This window comes from Motacilla alba, chromosome 2 (genome assembly GCF_015832195.1).
Source record: "Motacilla alba alba isolate MOTALB_02 chromosome 2, Motacilla_alba_V1.0_pri, whole genome shotgun sequence".
NCBI lineage: Eukaryota > Metazoa > Chordata > Aves > Passeriformes > Motacillidae > Motacilla > Motacilla alba.
This window is the reverse complement of record NC_052017.1, coordinates 13,524,775-13,547,273: the sequence shown is the minus strand read 5'-3', so window position 1 is coordinate 13,547,273 and position 22,499 is coordinate 13,524,775. Positions and strand designations below refer to the sequence as shown.

The 22,499-nt window shown below is 37.5% G+C and overlaps 1 protein-coding gene and 1 long non-coding RNA gene across 18 annotated transcripts in view; one reads left to right on the top strand and one right to left on the bottom strand.

Annotated features, from left to right (window-relative positions):
• The window catches only part of PARD3 (par-3 family cell polarity regulator), a 443,621-nt gene that overhangs the window by 63,265 nt on the left and 357,857 nt on the right, over positions 1-22,499 (bottom strand). The window lies entirely within an intron of this gene.
• Positions 1-22,499, top strand: part of LOC119697771 — a 63,137-nt gene that overhangs the window by 28,839 nt on the left and 11,799 nt on the right. The window contains exons 2-4 of one of the 2 annotated variants that reach the window (XR_005255932.1): positions 14,933-14,991; positions 19,436-19,547; positions 22,216-22,301. This is a non-coding gene — a long non-coding RNA (uncharacterized LOC119697771). The remainder of the gene's footprint in view (positions 1-14,932; positions 14,992-19,435; positions 19,548-22,215; positions 22,302-22,499) is intronic. The other variant, XR_005255933.1, reaches the window with a different exon arrangement.

The window sequence follows — 22,499 nt, the reverse complement described above, 5'->3', positions numbered from 1 at the left end:
TCCTCACAGTGGACAGGGAGCTCAACACGACAGCCAATTACACTTAAAGGTAAATTGCATTTGTACACATGTTCCGAGCTCAAATAAACTTTGGTGATCAGAATAATTTTCCCAACAACCCCTCCTTCACTCTGGTGATGCTCCCACATGGAAACACTTCTCTTTTAGCAATTATGTTGCTCCCTCCTCCTTCACAGCATTTTCAACAATTTCCCTGCAAAAATACAGACATACATATAGATAGAATTCACAGTTCACTGGTGCCTGTTCCATGTCCCAAAACACTCAGAGTTTTCAATTTCAGCTGAACTATGACAAAGTCATGGTGCATTCCCAGGAGTTTTGTGGTGCCCGTAATTGAAGAGGCCATGGCCACTGCCAGCAGAGAGGAAATTTAGGCTCCTAGTTAACTTTGGAATCACAGCTGATGTTTTCCAACCATGACAGACCTTTAAACCACTTTGACTGTCTATTTGTCATTGGAAAACAAGTGCAAACTTGTTTAGAGAGGGAAGATGGTGTTTCGCTCAAGGTGCTGGAGAGGGAATTAGACAATACAGGTTCTTTCCTCAACTCTGCTACAAAGTGCCAGTGTGATTGTGCCAGCCACTTTTTAAGTGCTTCAACTCCCCATCCATAAAAGAGAAGTTTCCCAACTGCACTGGAGTGCTGAGATACTCAAAGCATTAGTGTCCGTGAGGTGTTCAGACACCACAGTGCTGAGCATTACAGAAAAGTCAATAAATGAACTCCATAAATAAAATGTTACAAAAGCCTGTTCGAGTCTTTCAGCTTGAAATCATGGGACTGCTCCCATGAGTTAGTGCCTTGGAAATAAATTTAGCAAAGATTCCAGGAACAATACAGCTGAGGCTAAGATTAGGAAATAGCAAAGAAACATTATTTAGACATTTGTACATTACTTAACAAACAAGTTGTTTACAACTGAAGTCTTACAACACACTGCATACCTCAGATGAGGAAATGAAATTTTTTGGAGTAAAATTTTAAAAAATCAACTCAACATCTGTAGGCTTATTTGTGAACAAAACTCTCTTGAACAAAGAGTTAAATGGAAAGAATTTGCATACATGGCCTAAAATCTCTTTAAACTTGCCTTCTTTCAGTTTATAAAAGTTTTCCTCTTGTGCTCTAAGAGCCTAAACTAAAGAATATTATTCCAAAGATCAACGGCATACCATGAAAAAATCAAAGGCAAAGTTGAATGAAATTCTTTTGTCAACAATTCAAGGACTCAACAACAGCCATTTCTAATAAGGAGCAATTTAGTAAAAATAATAAAAATCAGGAGACAGACTATACATTAATGTAAAACCCAGTAATTTAGTTCAATTAGTTCACTTCAAATAGAAACTTATGGCGTGCTAGTCTATTTTGGTTTCAGACTTATCCCACCCCCAGTCCACATTTTCAAAGCTCTAGTATATTCCAAATGCTAATTAACTACCCTTCCTTTTAAACTCATGAATATCCCTACAAATCTGACAGTGTGGAGGTTTTACATGGAGGTAAGACTAAGAAATTACATTCTCATTAAAATGCAAACAATTCAGAAAAGACCTTACTTTAATCCCTAATACACCATTACCTGTCTCAGCAGAGACCATCATACCCAAGAGCAGCTAAAAACAGGAACATGTTTCTTATCCTAGTGACCCACTCATGGAGAAATCCATTTGTGGATTTCTCAGTGTTTATAATTTCAACTTCGTTCTAATGACTTCCATCTTCTCCTTCTCTAGATTAAACTGGATTTTCATCCCTCACTGTTCACTCAACCTCTCATAAAAAGAATGCCACTGTAGTAGTAAACAGTAATTAGCCAATTAACAATGCCACAAGATGGAAATAATCCATTTTACCAGCTCATGTATTTTTTAAAAAGTAACCTGATTCTTTTCAATCATCAGTTTCGGCAACAGTGAAAATTTATCTCTGTGGAGAGGAGACTCTGTTTTCACATGCATTTCTTTCATACCTACAAGTGAAGTCACTGATCATTTCTGCAATGCAAATAAATGATTATTCCCTCTGATCTGTAAGAAAAAAGTGTACATGGAACTCAAAATCTTTCCAACTCTAACATAAAATTGCAAAACAAAAGCATGCACAGAATCTTGCTGTCAAATGGCAACAAGTCTACTTGACAAAAAAGGAGATCACATCTCACAGTTTTGAGTGGAATAATTAGTGTTTAAAGGTTTTAAAGGCTTGGCTTTATGAGAAAAAAGCACACAGAAAATAGATAAATGGGTATTTAAGGCTTTCTGTATAAAATTATGGAGAACCTTATAAATAAATAATAATTAATATATTATTATTATTATTATTATTATTATTATTATTATTATTATTATTATTGTGGTGCCATATTTGTAAGTGTATACAAAAATACTCTATAACTCATGATACAGCCCAGGTATCTGGACATTTAAGTGCTGGACCATTTTTATTAAAATTAGACTAGATCATAGTAGGTCCCAAAGTTTGGGTTCTCCACCCTGAATCTCAGGAATTCAGTTTTTTACTTAGAAACATTTTTAAGTAAATGCCTAATACCATGAAGACAGAGAGTTACAAAAAATGGTTTTAAAGTATTGTGCCAAAAATTGAAATACATGTAGCACATTTGTGGCAAAATTTGAAATGTACATGTTCAGGAGATGGAGGCACAACTGTTCAGCTGAGAAGTTATGTATACAAACGCCACATGAATTTTTATGATGCCCTGATCCTTCATAACAAAAACCAAAACTACACTCCTTTTTTAAAACTCCCACACAAGCAACACGAAGATGTCACTTTTTATGTTACCCTGGCTTACATGAGACCAGATAGAGATTCAGACCCTGCAGATCAGTAGGTAAGAAACCCAAACAAGGGTGCTTACCTGAATTGGTATCTAATTCCCTCCGAAATCCATAACTTTTAGGTGCCTAACCTGCTTAAGCACTTCTGAAAACCCTCCTGCCTGCTTAGAATCTTGCTTTGGCTAGTCTGAAATACTCCACTTCCACAGCCACAATCACCATCAGTTCATGACTTTACTGACTCTGGTGAAATGGCGGGCAGTCCTTCCAAAAGGACTAAGTCAAATTGATGTGTAGGTGTCTTTCTGGCCCTTGGGTTTAACAAATGTATTACTTGTTTTCTATCCAGACTCAGATAAATGAGTAACAAATTAAAAGAAACGTTTTTATGATTCACTGCAGTAGCTTGCTTTCTGTGCTCTTCTCTTTTCTCATACAAGGTTAAAAGTGACTGGTAAACCTTTTAAGGTTATTGAAACTAAATTATTAACACAGTGTTTCACCTTCCTTTTGTCCTCTTCATGGCATTTTCCCTGATTGCTTACTGCTACTCCACTCCTACAAGTTGTAAATCAAATGAAAAGCCTTTAAAGTACAAAACCATCTGATTAAAATTTTCATCCACAAGGGAACCACAGATATGACAAGACGCCACATTATGCAGTTTTTACATTTAAAACATCTGACAGTCTTTTTTTTTTTTTCATGTGTGTGAAAATTGAGCACTTTCATCTTTGTAAGCAACAAAAAGGATGATTCTCACTCATAAAACCCATTTGCAACCTTCAAAACATCTTTGATATTCTTCTCCATTGCATAACTGCATTTGGTGCAGTACATGCAGGCATAAAGTGCCGTGACACATGGCTAGTCTGGCCACATCTGAACTTCTCCCAGCTCTAACCAGTACAGTTCACAGGACTGCTGAGGTTATCCATCAAACTCAGCACCAGATCCTTCACAGAGAGCCCGCACTCTGTGGGCAGCTGGAAACATAAAGGAAGACATGGTAAACTATGATCAAGGGTCTAATAAAAACCTACAGTGAATACTTCTGAGGGAAAAGACATACCTTTAAGGAATGAACTCTGTCTGGAAGGAAGTAAAATCTAATTTACATTTTAGTGAGGTTTCTAATGCAATTCCTATCTTAGATAAGATATGGGTTTATTTGACAGCACACTTCTGAAAAGTTGGCAAACAACAACTTTCTTAATGCTGCTTTTCAGCAGCAGAGTATAGGATGATGCATCACCAAGTTTTCAAGATCTGAGCTCCTGATACTCCAAAAGAAAATAAACCAAAGCAAATTACTTCATTTCAGTTTTCATTGGATTTCGTAGCTGCTACACATTTATGGTCTGCTAGGTTGGCATGTAGTTACTGCACATATGCCACAGCAGTAAGAGGTTTGTTTGTCCAGCAGTGGAATCCCTGCACTAGAGTTAAAACATCAGCCTGAAGCATGAACAGGCTTTGAAGAAAGCCAGTGGTGCTAACAATACACTATTTAATATCTGATATGAGTGGTATCTGATATCAATGTCTGATAACACATTCATTATGGAGATAGGGAGTTGCAGGGAAGCACTGAGCTCTCAATAAATAGCAGCACTGTCTGCTGGACCAGCTCCTCATTTATCTCATGGATGCACTATTTAAATGCTACTGCATGAACAAGGTGTCCCATAAGGGAACTGTTACAGGTCCAAACTGAGTATTTGGTACGCTATATTAAAAGTCAAAATCACAGAAATGCACCTTCTTAATTCCAAGGCGTGTGATGTGTGCATTGCTTTTCTAGGGAACAAGGTCAGTGACAGGATATTGAGAGCTCTGGCAGGAAAGGATGCTGAGCAGGAAAACCTTAATGCGTGGCAAATTTCAGGAAAGTATCCCAAGAGCTCCAGGAGAATCATTGAAATGACTACCTGAGATAGCATATTTGGGTGAATAATGCTAATCAAAAGAGATTTCTTTATGAGAAGAGGATCTCAAAGATGTTTGTTTTCCTCTGTTTAGGATGCAATGTACCAGTTCCATTTACTGTTTCATACAGAAAAAAGCATTATCTCAGCAGGAATGGAAAGCACTGATGGCAAACTTTGCATGGGAAAACATAGGGTGCTGAGATGGGCAGAAAGGACTAACCTGGGAGCAGTGGCTGGAGATGGTGACTGGGTCTCTGAGCCAGAAGACAGCAACGTGCAGGCATTTGTGCCATATTTGATCTGGCACTCTCCTTTTTCCCTATGGATTAAAATCTGTATTGCCATTTCCTACTGGCAAGATTTTCTCATGGAAACCTGAGCAAGCTGCATACAGAATGAAGGAGCTCTTAGGGCTTGTATTTATCGAACAACTTGTTTTCTCAGATGTCAGTTTTTCTTCCTTTCCCCCCACCTTTTTCTTCCTGCCTTTGTTTTGGTGTTCAGACACCTAGACTCTCACAATCAATCACAGCAAACTAGCTCCCATAAACCTGCTTAGAGGAAAACAATTTCTTCCTCAGGCCTGCAACCATTCCCTAGAAACCAGCTGTTTCTCTAAATATACAAGGCAACAGCACCTGAAAAACTGAGTATGACATTACATGACAAGAGAAATCATTTCAGCTCTGCCATCCCATGGCTTTGTAGAACTGGGACTCATGTAATAAAAGATATAGTTCAAACAATTTGGAGATCCATTTATACAATATACATTAAAAGAGTCACCAGCCAGAATAAAAAAAAAAAAAAAAAAAAAAAAAAAGGCAAGGGCATAAACAGCTGGGAATCCTCAGCAAGACCTCATACACTTCAGGGAAAATAAAGCCTTCTGTCCCAGGGAATTTTTTTGTTCAACAATGGTACAGTTGTGACAAAGGAAGAAATGAGGCACAAAAAGGTGAAAAACAATTTCCCATCTTTCATTTGCTAAATGCTGCTGTATCCACTCTGGTGTCAGATGATGAGCTTGGCTCCCCTTTGTTTCAGCAGCTACCACAACACGCTGTGCAAGGCCTCCAGCTGAGTCAGTGCTCGCCCGCTGTGCTCCGCGCACACAGATGGGAGTAGGCAGAGAAATGTCAAGCTACTTGGATTAGCTCGGCTTTGGTCACGCACAGAAGCGGAGCTCAGGGCACCGAACAATCCCAAATTAAACATGAAGCCTCTTCCCCAGTCCAGGCACCTCATTTTTCAGGCATTAGTCATTAAGGAACTTCCAAGTTGGTAGGTCTTGCAGTGGCTTTAAGTGCTTGCTTTCGTAGCTCTACATCCTGGCAGTAATGGGACCTTGCCCTGGCAATGAGATAAAGCCATCACATAAAAAATGTGCTATGACGTTTTAAGTTTTTAAATCACTTGGAATGCATGAGTGCAGTTAACTTTTACTGTTATTGTTGCCAATCCCCGTGAGGGAAAAGCAATCTTCCTATTCCCCTCATTCTATGTATGGCATCTTTTTTGTCTGACATATTTCAGTAATTGGGCATGTTTATTCCTCAGCTAGTTCTAACTCAACCAGCAGAGGCTGCATTTTGAATCTATGAGAGCAAGCTGGCAAGTGCCATGGAAAAAAATTAACATTTCCAAAGTATGCAACACATGGATGAATGTTACTCAGCCTGATGGGATGCGCAATTTTTAAATCTCACAGAGATATCTGTGTATTATTCCACCACTTCTCTCTGTGAACACTGGTTTTGGTTGAAGGCTATTTCCAGTGCATGCTCTTTTTCTTCAGCATTTTCTCCTTCTTTTCTACCTGCTATAACACCCATTACTGGCTTTCACTCTCCACGGGAATTTGTTTCACTGCTTTCCTTCCCATTTTCTTTGTACTAATTCTGTCCCCTGGTCTTCTCTCTGACTTCAGGCAAAAAGCAGGTCCAGTTCTTCCTCTGTACACAATACATAGGAATGTGTAGTAAATGAGTGAGATTTTGCCAATTTGACCTCTGGAACAGAGATGAAACAATAGCCTTTTGCACTATATTTCTGTTTGTCAGTGCTAACCCATGGACCAATTACAAAAGCAGGCCTTCTCAACCAGATCTTAAAAAGAGTTCCACCACAAATTCTCCTTTTGCCAATTTCCAACTGATTATGAGGGTTGCATCATAGATTAAAGGTGCCACCACATTTGGAGTGCTCAAACATGAAAAACAGCAGAAAGGGCAGTACTATTATGGAGTCAGCATATTTTTTCTTCTTACCACTTTTAGCCCAAACCTTCAGGATCCTGCTTGCTCCTCACCCAACCATCACAGGCAAAGGATACATAGGAAACACTCAAACATGGAACAAAATAACTTTAGAGAGCTGCTACCATATTGCTGAACAGCAGTTCATTGTTCCCTTGCCTTGGATAGTTTTAGGCCTTTATTTTACTCAAAGATCTCTTACTTACCAATGCCCTGACCTTGGCATCTGTGCTACTCTCTTAAAGCTAATGTGATCTGCTCACACAAAGCAGACTATTGCCAAGGAGCATAAGCAGCACCAGTGATGTCACGGAACTCATTAAAGATATAGTTGACTTCTTGCCCCTAGAAAACCTAATTATTAAATGTAACCTTAGCTGAAAACAGTAGTGGTTGTTGATAAGCAAAGTAAAACAAAAGGTGTTTTGTTCAAACATAAATATAGTACTTGACCAATAAATAAGAGTTCCTGCTTTATAACTGTGGCAAACTGTAGTTAACCATGAAATTCCTGAGATAATTGATATAAAAAAAACCCCAGAATATTCTGAAATACAATCACGTGCATAGTTTGAACATCTAATTCCTAATGCAATTCATAACATTAACACCAGGTCTAGAAAACTTAGTGGTTCATTTTAATAAACAGCAAATGCTGCACATTCTCACTCTGAGGACCCATTAGAAAGCTAACCCTGATATAAAACTGCTATAATCTATCTTCTGAGAATTATTTTAAAATATACCTTTTATAGCAAATGTAAAATATAATAACTGTGTTGTAAACGTGAGTGCTATATTTATTTGTTGCTATAGCTATGGATTGCAGATTTAGAAAGGAAAAATACACTTCAAATACTATCACAGACAATAAGAGCCTTATGCTTCTACACAATATTAAACACGCCACCTCCCACTGGTGATACACAAATCACAGCACTGTTAAATCAGCTTCTTTCTTTGAGCAAACTTACTTCCTGAAATTTCTTGGATTTTTTGTAAGATAGAATGCTCTCATTTTATCTGTTTTTATCTATCAAAGGGCCAAAAACTACTGATGATTTACATGTCACTGCATTCCATCCATAAAATTTACACAAACAGCTAAATCAGAGAAACCAATATCCTTGAAACACAAGCAACTAAAGGAACAGTTAAAAACCTGAGATTTTAAGTGAATATTCTCAAGGGTCAAGACACTGTCTTAAGACTGAAATATGCCTAGAATATTTACAGATATCTTTCCCTCTCCTCTGTCTTTATAAAATGACTGCAAAACAATTCTCTCTAAACGCTAACAGTCTACACTGAACAGAATGTACAGGTCTATCCACTGAAGCCACAAATAATTCCAATGGGATTGGTGCAGCTTTGCAGGTATTGTGCTGTCTTACAAAATAAGCCAGAAACATTCATCCTCGAAAAATCAGGTGGGTCACATGCATTTTATTAGGCATGTGAAATTTTCTTAGGATGAGAATGGATATTCCATTATTTGAGGCATTAAATTTTAAGTTGGTTAAAGATACCCTGATAATATTGGTATGGAGAATATTGGAGGACAATGCTGCAGAGACAACATTAATCTGTCACAGAAACTAATACAATCCCCTCAAATTTCCCTATTGGTATTGCAGTCTCACTTTGTACAAATTTCTCTCCTCCTTGCTGCATGTTTCAGGATTTCATGACAAATTTTTGTGTGAGGTCTGTTCAGCCTCCATGTAAAAGCTACCAGTTAAAGCATCACTCTAGGTTTGAAGACTATCTGCTGAAGGCATTGAGTAATCAGTGTGAAAATATGACTTCTCAGACCAAAATTATTCAAAAAGAAAAGAATATTCATATACATCAGATGTAAAATTTTAGCACACAGGAAAATAACACTAAAATATATGTAGATGGCTTTTAAAAACAGCAGCTAAAATACAAAGTAACCGGGGGAGTAGTTTTAAGGGAAGTAAAATCACATACACATATGTGAGCTCCAAAATGCCCATCTCCCTTTTTTTTTTTTTTTTTTGGTAGGGGTGTGTGTGAGAGAAGATATCTGACAGATGTCAAGGTCAAATCACAGAGCCTTTAGAGCTAATACAGACTGCTACAGCACTCCACATGTATGTGTCACAAAAAAATGCATGTGATTTTAAACTCTTAACCACAGATTACAGGCTGGCTTCCTGTGACTTTTTAAACATACGGTCAGAAGCAAGGATAGAAGAAAGCATTTTTGTGTGATCTGTCATTGATCTGAGAATGTAATCTTTGTTTTATTTAAGTGTCACAGCTTGCCACAGAAATGAGCTGAATAGAGTATTTTAAAGGGTTAAGCTTTGGAAATGAGCAGATTCAGGAAAGGGCACAGTAACATCTTAACCCCTAACAAGTCAGTAAACACTGCACATACCTGAAGGCCTTACTGTTTAAGGTCTTTCTTAAAATAAAAAAAAAAAAGATATAAATCTCAAAGCACTAATTTTAGTGTCAAATTTTGCATCATTGCTGTATAATTATCTAATGCCTAATATGTCCTTGAATGAACAAAATGTATCACATAATCACACCCAATAATTACAAAATACATATAATCCCTATTTATATACTCATATTTTTCAGTATAAAATATGCTATTATAATCTTCCACTAAGTGAACTCAGCTGAAACTTGTAACTATCTCATATTTTTCCTTCTCTCTCATTCTGGCTTTACTCTTGCTTCTGTCTCACCCAAACTATAAACATCAAGGACTCAAACTTAGTTATTTGCCATACAGTTACACCCAACACCCTGGAGCTTGAAGTACATGGAGCTTCTCCAATATCTATGTTAAATCAAACAGTAGCAAGGTCTAGGCAAAGGCATTCCAAAAAAGGCTCATTCAGGTCTCCCTGAGGATCCCTTGAACACAGGGAAGTCTGTACCAGGATGTAAAGTTCCAATGTGGTTCAATTTCTCAGCATCTTTTCCTCTCCAGAAGCTCTTCTTACCTGGAGTCAGGTACCCTCACACCTGATACACTATATCTGACCTTCGAAATACACTGACATTACATTCATTGCTGTGTTGCAGCACCCCACATAACATTCTGATCACTACCACACAAGAAATACATTTTATGTTGGCTTTTGCCAATGATACTGCAAGGCAGAGTGCAAATTAACAGAAATAGAAATACAATTTTATAAGAAATTATTATAATTTTTGAAAAAAAATGTGGTTTTATAAAGTAGATCATAACCTATTAACTTCAAAATTTAAGGATGCCATGAAAGAGACTAAGAGTTACTTAAACACTTCTATAGGCAGTGGCTTATATGTTAATGCAAGGAATGTGCTTATTTTTTTTCAATGACTAAAGATGAAAAAGAAATCTGTCTAATCCTGTGAAATAAACAGTTTTAAATGTCAAGACTCCAACCACTGAATTCTTGCCAGGTAACTTAATCCCATTGCTTTCAAATTAAAAATGGAATTTGAACTACTGCTGCTCTGCCCTAAACAATGTGGTTTCAAACAGAGGAGTAAAGAAAACGAAGCAATTGCAATAAAAGAATAGAAATACGTCAGCTACATTCCCATTAGTTTTGTACATCTACACCATGGACATTGCCATTCCTGAGCAGAAGCCAGGTGTGAAACTAAAAACATCTGCTCCACCTGAGCAACCCAGGCTCAGGTGTCCAAAATCTTCCTTTTATATCTCCTCCCACTGGGGTCACTGACACTGCTCAGGCGGCCCTTCTTCGTCTGGAGTATCAATAACCTCTTCACCCTTCTCAGAGCTTTCTTCTAGTCATTCTGTCAAAGCTGATCCTCATATTTTCATTTTACTGCTGTTGGGCTGTATCAGTAACTTCAAATTTCAGAAGATTCGTGATTAGTTACTAAACTATTTCTTCCCATGTAATTTCAGATTTTCTTTTCATATCATCCACTTTCACAAATGCTAAGAACACCTTTTGTTCCCCTTAGATAAACATGTGTCTGTATGTATTAATCTTGGTCTAGCAATATTTGCACACTATGTAGTCAACAGTTTCCAAGGATGAGATCTCCTCTTAGGCATCAAATTTAAAATGCAGAAAACCTCAGGTAACTGTTTCAAAATCATAGATAATGATTGAAAATAAGACGTAGTGGATTATAGAAAATAGATGTCAGTCCAAACTTAAATACCTAAACTGAAAAACATGGAGTTCTTAAATTGAAATGGTGAAACAAGCCTTATAAGATGGCTATTTTGTCAATTACAGTAATGACACAGAATGAATCACAGACTTGCTGAATATTCTGAGTTGCAAAGGACCCACAAGGATCACTGAGTCCAACTCTTAAGTGAATGGCCTGCACAGGGATCTAACCCACAACCTTGGTGTTACTGGCATCTTGCTCTAACTAATGAGATAATCACCCCTACCAAAATCCTAGCAAAAACCTGCAAAACTCTACAGGATTTAAAACAGTATCACTTTGTACTTTACTTTAGGGTCAGCTATGAACATAACAAAGTAAGTGCAAATATCATGGAACTAAGACAGAAAGAAGCCAGGTCTGACTCCTGACAGTGAAGCTCTTGATATCATTCTAGGTTTGAAGGGGGAAAAGCACAGCATGACACACATCCACCCTAAACTGCCAGTTGACAGAAAGGTGATGCCATCCGAGTACACAGAATTATGTCTGTGCCATTTCCATGAGCATTTCTTCCCTTTCCCACAGCCACACTCATAAACTAATACCATTTTCACCAAAGTCCAGCTCTGCTGATCACCAGGCACTTTGTGAGAAAAGTGATGCCTCAGCCTCAGCAGAAAATTATCCTGGGTAGAAAAGAGAGTTTTCTGTGTAGCCAGTGAGCAGATCTGTCTCAGCAAATGGTTCTGTGATTCCTGACCTGCCACTGGGAGGAGGTCAGACCATCCGAAATGGAGGAAACTGGAAAGGCAACAAAACATTCCTCTTTTTGGTGAGACACCACAGCAGCCCAGTTGTTTACAGTAGCAGAGCACCAGAACTCTGGGAAAGGGAAGTGGCTCTGTATGGCAATATTAACATGAGTGGTGATGTTTTCAGGTTCATCTTTTCAACCACACAATATTTCTGTATGCAAAATCCTTCAGCAACTTGGAAAATCTGCAAAATCAAGAAAACCTCCAAAACTGCAGCAGTCAAGAAGCTTCATAGGTTAACAAGCCTTTCCAGCAAAGTATCTAAGACTGAACTAAAAATTTATTGTTGAAATTTTGTGTTGAGAAAATCACCAGATAAATGGAATGACATGTAAAACCACTCAGAAATGTAGCATCTAACCATGTATCTCCTTCCATCTGTTTGGAAGACTAAACTAGCAAACTTGTGATCACTCAGCTAAAGCCAAATGAATTCACAGGCACATTTTGCAAAATCGGATATACTAGAAGTCTGCACATATGGATGCAACACAAATAATTAAAATAAAAGAAAAAAGGACCCTCGGGTCATAAAAGAGTCTTGAGAGAGAGAGACAGAGTGACACTGTAACAACAACAACAACCACTGCAAGCTAGAATATCTACATCCATAGCCATCTACATATTAAAAGGAATGCATATTCATATTCCCTAAGCAATGTCCCTCTGCTCTTCCAAAGTCAAAGGAACTCTTCTCTAAGCGGATAAAATCTTTCTCACTATGTTTTCCAGCAGCTGTCTTTGCTGGTTTCTAATCAAAGCTCATGATAACTGACTTCGGCAACAGACTGTAGTTTCCCAGATGAGTAAGCAAACAAAGAGTTTATTTTTCCCCCTCTTCCACAGAACTTGAGATGCATTTTCTGTCTTAAGAGGGAATTGATGACTTCCATAATCTGGTCAACACCTCAAATACATTTAATGAAGGAACATCAGGGTCTGTGGTATTTGTATACTTCAAAATGTGGACAGCTACAAGACAAAGATAAATGCCAGCCTGGAAAACAAAAATCTGGACTGTAGCAATTTAAAAGAGTAGAAAATGAGAAACCTTTAGACAATAATTTATTTAGATTTGACTGAGAAACAGACACAAGAAGATAAAGTAAATTGACATATCATAAAAAATCTTCACTTGGGTTATTCTTAAGTATTCTTTAAATTGGAGAGGGGAGAGCTCATCACAACAACATTCACTGAAAGATATTGATTTAGAAGGCAAAGCCTGAGGGATGTCAAATCAGAAAATCAACTACAAAGGAAATTCATCATGACAAAAAAGGAAGTGGGTGGATAAGCAAAGCCCATGGAAGAAAAATAACACTGCCTGCTGTTAGACACATGATTAAAAAAAATAAATAAAATGAATGTTAAAATGACTCATTTAATATGAGAAATCTAATAGATAGATACAATACATTAGGGTAGAGGATGTATTGTCTCGAAAAGACATTGCAGAGTTCCATACGCAAATGCGTCTTGCCACTGTTGAAAGACAAATTGTAGGTTGAAGATTAAAAATCTGAATATTTAAAAACATAAAACATATTACTAGAAAGACTGCATAAAAAGAGATAAAATGTATGCTAAGCCCACAATTCTAATTTAATTTTCTATAATGAAACAGAAGAGTATTGAATGTAGTCCAGCAGAAGCCAACATGTTGATAATTGACAAAGCAGACAACTTCAAACATCCTAGGACAAGAAAGATTAAGTTTAATATGTCTCAAATGTGTGGGTTTAAAATAATTTCAGTCAACATTTGTTCTCAGTCTTGAATAGGAGAGAAGGAAGAGGGGAGATTAAGTGGCAGGTGAACTGAATGTTTCTTTTGATGATAATAAAATCTAGAGCACTGATGGAATGTAATTTAATCTAAAGCAGCACAAACCACTTATGTGTGTGACACAGGCCTGATCCCACGGTGCAATCTGGAAGCAGGAACACACCCAGCTCAAAGCTACACTTTGCACATGGGATGTGCTCAGCCCTGGGATTCCAAGGCAGCCTTCACACAACAATCTGACAGCAAATTCAGGGAAAAAGATTCAGATGTGGTTGATGTTTTTGAATGCCCTGCTTTTCTCGTGCTTGACTTGAGAATATTTCTCTTGACACAGACACGTGGTGCAAGCAGTTGAAAATGAGGCTAGAGAAGTTTAATACGAAGCAGTCAGAAAACTGAAGTGAACAATATTTGGCCACAAAAATTTAGTATACAAGCTGCATAATTCATATTCCCCTCCACAGCCCTAAACAGTGCTACGCAAAGCAATAAGTGAGGTGCTGAAAAATAGTAGACATCTTGCAAGTGGTGGTAATTTTTACCACAGCTGCTGAAATTGGTAGCCCCCATAGCCAACCCCAAAGTCCATCTTCATCTTCTACCACCCATCTTCATTTGTGATTTAACAAAAACACCCCACTCAACATGCCCAAGAATAAAACTCGGGTACTTGCATAGTAGATACATGCAGTTCTAGGGCATGGAGCTACCATGAAGTACCATCTGTTTTCTCACCACTGTCACTGAAGAGCATATTGTCTCAGACTGAAATGGCAACTTCATAAGTATCTGGAGTCAGACAGAGTGGGAGACACCTAATAAAATGGAGACATTTATATCTGTGCCACCCAGTCAATTATGATACATAAAACTTCTAGGTTAACAGCTGGACTTGATGATTCCTACTTGCTTCACAAAGTGCCTGCATGTGAATTCAAGAAGTCAGCAAGTCAGTGAACTGCATGTGCAAATGAGTTCACAAAACCATAGATTTCTTACTTATGCCCCTTTTTTGGCTAGGGTTTTTTGGTTTTGTTTTTGTTTGGGTTTTTTTTTTTTGTTGGTTTTTTTTTGTTTTGTTGGGGTTTTGTTGTTGTTGTTGTTTTGTTTTGTTTTGTTTTTTGGGGTTTTTGGTGATTTTTTGTTTGTTTACCTAATTATTTTCCACCTTAAAGAAACAAAAACAGTTGGACTAGACCACAGAAGAGGTCCATCTGCTCCATATCTTATAACAGTAAGTATCCAGAGAGGAGTACAAATGTATAAAACAACCCCTCTGATACACACCTCCCCCATCAATGTGATGTGCATTACTGACTGCTTTAGCTGGGTTGTTTTTTGGTTATTTTTTGAAGCAGTGGTAACAACACACAGGGCTCCAACTGTCTGTGCAATTCTTCAGAGCAGCAAAGCACGTTACAAGTGCTAAGTATGACTATTCAATGTGTTCACTTTTATTAGAGATTTGATGATGAAATGCTCAGATTTAATATGCCTATTACTTGTATGAGCACAAAATAATTCATCCAAAGCCTGAAGCCTATTAGCTGCCAACTAGTACACCAATTTACATGATTTTCTGATTAAAAGCACCCTGAAGATCACTGCAGTAATAATGAGGTGTTTCTTAAAGAAGCCAAAGCAATATACTTATTTAAAAATATTTATTATAACAGCAGTTTAAACATAGTAGTTATAGTTTTCTTTTTCAGACACACAAAAAGTAAACATTTGCCTCTCTGGCAAAGATACTTTTTGTACGAATTTTCAAAACACTAGCTTTGAACTTCCAACTTCCCATAACATATTGAGCTTATGTTAAGGCAAGGTAATTTTCTATATTTTGAGCTATAGCACAAAGGGTCATACTATCACCTCTAACAGTTCTCCTTTTCTTTTCTGCTCCTCTTAGTCCTAGCAAAACATTCTCTCAAACTTCTATGTATATACTACTAGTAAATAACAATAATAGTAATAACATTATTAATAATAAAACTGAACAGCATGCCACAAAAAATTATTTTACCAAGACAAATATTCCTAAAAAAAATCACAAAATCTTACATGACTAACAGAAAAATAGTAATGTCCTTACCTCCCCAAAAAAGAAAAATCAGTAGGTTTACTTTGGGACCTCTATAAAATACCATATAATACACAATTTAAAAAATGCTCAGTGAATTCAAATGGCTTTCTCTGGCTGAAAGGGACCTGAAAGTCCTGCTCTCATAAAACAAGCTTTACCTGGTTATGCCAATCTCATGTGACCATAAAGACTTCTCATGTTGGAGAAATCCATAGCTTGACAAGTAATCTACTTCCTGTGCTTCATCTTCCTTCTCACTAGACAAAAATATCTTTTTTACTTCCCCTGTAAATACAGTATTTTTGTCCTGTTCACTGCAAACAGGGAGAATAAACTATTTCCTTTTTTTTGAGAAACCTATTGCATCATATGGGGGGGCTCTCAGAGTTGGACAGCAGGAAAGATCACCTACAGAAAAGATGTGCATCCTTTAGAAAATCATTTAAGAAACGTCTTTCCATTAATAATTATTGCCTATGAAGTTAAACAACATCTGTTTGCACACTCTCATGCTAAGTAAGTCCTTTGTCATGCTGGCACTGCCAAAATAAAATTTTTTAAATGTTTTACTTATTGAGCCAATTATAATAATCAAGTGAGAAAAATTCCATTACAACTATTAAAGTAATCTATTATTGCATTTTAAGGGATTGACTACATAATGCCACGACTTCTTAAGCAATATTGCAATTGCTGAGATATCAAAATTCTTATATGCTTTTTCAAATTATTCTTTGAACAATGTCTCCCCCAATCTATCATATACTATATTATCTACATAAAGCAAAAAGTTTTATAGTCTGACAGATTCTCAAAATATGTTACAAAACTGGTTCTTGTCTTGCTTGAGTAAATGGTATTAATGGAACATGTAAAAATAGATGACTGTATACAACTGGTTTTTAGTCCTTGAAAGGCAAATTCTTCTCTAGCACCAAATTAGAGCTATCACATGCAATTGAAATTGCTGAGGAAATGTCTGTAAACAACATTTAGTTTTTAAATTCAACTTCACGTATGTAGAGATTGCACAGGAGAGTTCACTCAAAAGCTACAAACACACATTATCCAACAATTCAGGCATTATTTTCACTGAAGCATATAAAATTTTATAGTACAATATGGAAACAATAGCTTTCTTGAAGACAAAACCCCAGTTATTTATCAATTTGGTTATCATATCTATGGCTCTGTGATATTTAAATACCCATCAAAAAGAGACAGCTAGTTAGAGATAACAAACATCCATGCATTTAAGTCACGTTACAAGAAAAAAAAAAGCTTCAAAATAGGAAACAGGCAGTGTTTAGTTAACAATATTTGAATATCCAGAAGAATACAAGCCCAGAAATATTCTAAAACTGGCCAGATTCAGCAAGCTATAGTGCTTGCATATAGTGCTGCATATAGTGCTTTTGTGCTGCATATAGTCTTGCCCAAGAAAACACTTTATGATGAAAGAGATGCAAGTACTTGATTATTATAATCCTATAAATTAATTCCTTTACATAGTATTTGTTTTACATACAAATATTTCGATTTTACATGTATTTAAATATTGTAACATTTAAGCACATTGGAGTATTTAAAAGTACACAATTGCTGTCCAGACACTATCAAATTCAGACATAATACTTTGCCTTTTCATGCTCAGGAATGAGAACAGACACTGATCTAACCAACAGGAAAGGGCAGGAAGGTGCAGAGGTTTTAAGCTTGATCTTGCATATATATGAATCAGGTTTAAGTTTCCCCCTGACTACTGTAACTGTAGCTAAAAGTCACTTGGTGAGTATCAGCAACTCAGATGCCTAAACATGGAAATGTAAGTGTCATTTTAGTGACCCAAAGACTTATTTCCATTGAAATGGCCAATATGAAATGGACCTACAGCAGCTGCAGCTCCTTCTTGACTGGAGCTATAGGCCAGATTTGTGACCTTTAGGACATTCAAAGTTGCTCCAAATATTTACATTTAGGCATTGCATCTTCCTTTCATGGGATATTCACACATGTAATTTTCAGTACGGGTGTCATGAAAATTGGATGTCCCAGGCATTAGAGAAAGGCACGTTCCTAGAGTGCTTTGATTTTCCCTGGGGAGGTATCTCTATCTATGCACTATATAGACTTCTCTCTCTTAACACCCACACTGTGTGTGAACATCCTCCTCAGTGCCTCCATTTAATGAGAATGTCAAGATTGTAAAGGCAGATGCAAAAGTGATGCTGATTCACCACAACATCAGGATCACAAAACATCATCAGAGCAAACCAGACAATGCCCTGGAGAGCTACGGATGGCCAAGCCTTCAGTGAATGGACTTCCATTTGAACCATGCCCAGAGAGGAAGCTTGGTTGACTCTGGACTTTAGGAGTTCATATCAACTTGGTAACTAAATGACCTCAGGGCAGGATTAATATGTATGGGTAGGGAGCATTTGCAACTCTGCCTAAAGCTATCTCACTTGGATGCTCTGAATTGCCCTCCTGAGGATACCAGCTCTCTCCTATATAGATAGCTTGGCTTTCTAATTTCAGCATGAATAAGCTCCTTTTCAAAACTTTGAGTTCTTCTTTTGTGGAGCCTAGGTAGCTTTGGCTAGGACACATCCCAACAGATTTAGGCCCAATGGAACCACATTAAATCAGAATATTTCAGAGATATCCATTCATCCTCCAGGAGCTAAGAGAAGAATCTAGAATGAAAAATTTTGGATCTAAACACAGCAGTGGCACCTCTTTAAGTTCTCTACATGTCACAAACATTTTTCTCTTTAACTCTGTGAAATTTTCTAATTTGACAGCCAGATCCATAAACCATCATGACTATCTTAATTCTATCAACACTCTTAAGTGCAGTATGAAAGCTCAGTTCATTGAACCATCAAATAATATGACATAAGACCCAGTCCTGTTAATCATCATATATATATATAGATCTAGAGAGAGAAGCATATGTAATCCATTGTACATTCAGCCTGTCAAAATGCTTTAATTATTCAATCAGAACAGTATGACTGCACGAATCATTTCAGTGTTAACCGCAGAGCAAGTTGGAAAATGGTCCTGATGAAATAACTGCATAGGAATTTTTAAAACTCTTACTTTTAAATGAAATTTGCGGTATAAGTAAGGAAGGCATGAGCAGGTATAAGTCTAGGACTGCTCAGAAAACATATTTTTTTCTGCCCCCTTTGCTAAGCCCTTTCCAGCTCAGATAATGTTTCCATTCTGCTGCAGGCTTCTCTCAGGAAATTAATTTCTTAGCTTGATGTCACCTGAGGACACCCAAATGAACGACCTACCATCTCTGTGGCCTCCTTTCTTTCTAATGCTATGTTACATCTTAACATTTCACATAACAACTGTGAGACAGACAACCTAATCTTAATATAAACTCTTCAAAATACTGCACCACACTCTATGGAATTGTACAATTAAAAGTAAGATAACATCACCCTTGAAGATTTTTCTGTGCTCTAAATGTACTTTTTCACAGGGCAATGTACTGGGCAAAACTGAAGGTTTTGGCCAACAGGAAACAAGACTGGAAAAAGACTGATTTCCTCTTCTTTTCATTCTTTTACAGGATATTCTTTATTTCATTCCCATAATAATATTTCCACCCCTAACATTGCAGGAGGAAAGGGGACGGATGTTGTCTAGAGGGGATAATTGCAGGAGATCTTTTGCAGAAGAGGGTGAGCTACTGAACTATTAGACAGGACTCTTTCTTATCTGGTGTGTTTGCAGAGGAATGTATTAAACAGAAGTCCTTTAATGTACATTAAGTTTGACAGTCATCTTTCCTCCACTGTGAGTTTGGCACGTGTGACTGCTATGAGACATGGATGCCACTGACTCTCATTTTAATGCCAGCTCAATCCTCACATTCTCCAGTGCCTAGTGAACATGTAGTGAGATATTCTGAAGTTTTCCTTCAGTTTTTCAAATGAACTTAATATAGTGTAAAGTGAGAGTTTATGATCCCAGAGAGAGATATACCATACAGACTAGCACAGCATAAAAAGTATCAGGATAGGCTTTGCAGCATCCCCCAGTGTCTTAACTCTGAGCCAGAGGGACTATTTACTAATCAAAAACCCTCACATTTTTCATTCTTTGCTCCTCTTTTGATAACTGAAGGCCCAGACAAACAGAAGCAAATAGAAACTCTATTCTGCTGTTCATGCAAGCCTGTTCACCAAATGCCTCCCACAGGCTGCTTTCCACCGGCCCTGCTATTCATTTAATCCATTCAGTCCTGAAGAAAGATCAACTTAGGCAATTAGACAAGGGATGTGGACTCTGAGGGATAATTGGATGACTTGCATGCAATAAACTTCTTGCACGGTTTGTTCACTTTTTTCTTTTGGTCTCTTTGCTCATCCCTTTGTTTCTCATCATTAATTTTTTTAATCAAGTTTGCAACACCCTTGCAGTTACAGCAAGATAGTAATGTGGCCGAGCAGCAAGAATCTGAACACCTACATTGCAGCTCCTGCTGTTTTATGCCTCTTTAAATTGTTCTGATGTGGTATCAAATGGGATGCAGCAGTCAAGACTTCATTTTTGTATCTGCAGCACTGCTGAAGTTGCAGGGTGGGAATAAATGAGCTCAGGTATTTTTGCCTAATCTCAGGTGAATCCTGGAAGAGAGCTCATATGGGGGGAAAAGGTATAACAACAGAATTTAATTGCATTCTGGTGAATCATGTGTGAATTATATCATAGCCAAAAACCTTACTGACATACATTAAAGATTGTTGGAATGTAATTATTACATTTCTTTGCCCCCTATAGGCATCTTCATCCTACCTTCTTGTCATCTCCAAGGCCAAAGTCTGGGAGCTCTTTTTGCCTTGGGCATACAACCTCATTCTCATCCTTAGTCCTCAGCTTCCAACTGAGGACTAACATGATGCTTCTAACTTTAATATCCTCCTGTTTTGACATGTTCCTCTCACATCAAAACTTCCCTCATGCCATCCTTCCTAATATTGTATTTATTTACTGTATAAAATTGCCTTCTTCTGCTCACATGAGTTTAACTTTTCTTAGTTCCTTTTATTTCCTATACACTAGCACAATTTGTCAGACTAGATACACAGCAATTTAAAATCACATAAAAGGTTCAACATTTCCCTCTAACATTACAATATAATTCTCTTTTATAATAAATTCCAGTGAAATATTAATGATCATTTTACTATCAACCACAAAACCAATAACAACAAAAAATAAAAATCCGATCTTACACTGCTTAACTTGAATGCTAGATTGTGTACCCAGCTGCTGAATGTGCAGAATCCTTTTCAGTGCTCGTCTGTAAGGAATAAAATATTGCAGCCACAGCTACCAAGACTTGGCTCAATCTGTAGGAATGACAAGTTTTCCTTCTGGATGTCCACATTCAGCCTCACATGACAAATAGAAACAATGTCCTGCAGACCTCCTCTGAAAGATGCTCAGGTAACACTGACAGGCATAATATGAAATCAGGACAGACTGTGCAGAACCTCTGCAATGCTGTAGGCTTCTTACGAATGAAAAACACCCATCAAGAACAAGGTCAAGAACAGAACAAAATGTATTTCTCCTCCTACTAGTGAGATATGTGTTCAAGAGATAGCTACCTTCAGATGAAAATATGGAGGATTTTAAGACATGATTAATACCTAACTGAGAAAGAAATCTAAAGCCACTTTTCAGAGTTCTTGAATGACTAGAGGCAGCTCTGCTCTCAGAATTGCCTCAGAAGGTTTGAGTAGCTCAGGCAGAATGATGAAGGATGTGACTGTTGAGTTGCTTGAAATGGCACTCCTGTGTTCTACCCAGAGAAAAAAAAATTGACTGAAGATGGAATAATGAAATAAGAGGGTAAAATATTAAAAATACTACTAAACTAAACACACAAAAGGAGTGATATTCCATTTGTCTATGAACAAAGAAGGAAAGGAAGATGGTAATGCTTTGTGTCTTTTCTGGTGCAGCAGTTAACTTGCTGTTTTGTGACTGAGGAACACAAATATTTATCAAAATATTTTTTTCCTCCTTTCTTAGTATCTCAAGGGACACGCCCAGGTACCATGAATCTCAGGTGGTTTAAGTCTTTCTGTTGTAGACCTTAGTACATTCAAGAGAACATGGAGCCAATAAAACAAAAAAAAAAAAACCAACCCAGATTAAATATCAGGCAATTGTCTTCTCAAAAAAGAGCTCTAAGAGAAAGAGCCCACATAATGCTGCTGAACACACCCCATTTCAATGTGCACTACACAAGTGACAGAATACACGACAGTAAGAACCAATTTTGTGTTGAGGAGATCAGACCAAGTGACTAACAAGATCTTCTCTGTAACTCTGTAGAAAATGGTTTCTGGAAGAATATCAACAGGCAGTTCTCACCAGCATACAGGTGTTAACCTTGGTGCCCTGGCCATGTTCCAGCCCAGGTAATTACGTTTTACACTTAAATTCTCCTTCCATACTGTCCTGGCTTGTCTCCACTCTCTGGCCCTGATTTATGTGCAATTGAAGAGCAGCAGTGTGTCACTGCACAGGCGTCAGTGCAGGGAGTGGGGAGGGGATCAGCTGAGGGGTGAAGGTGTAGTTATATCAACTACAAGTCCCATTAAAGGTTATGGAGTTCC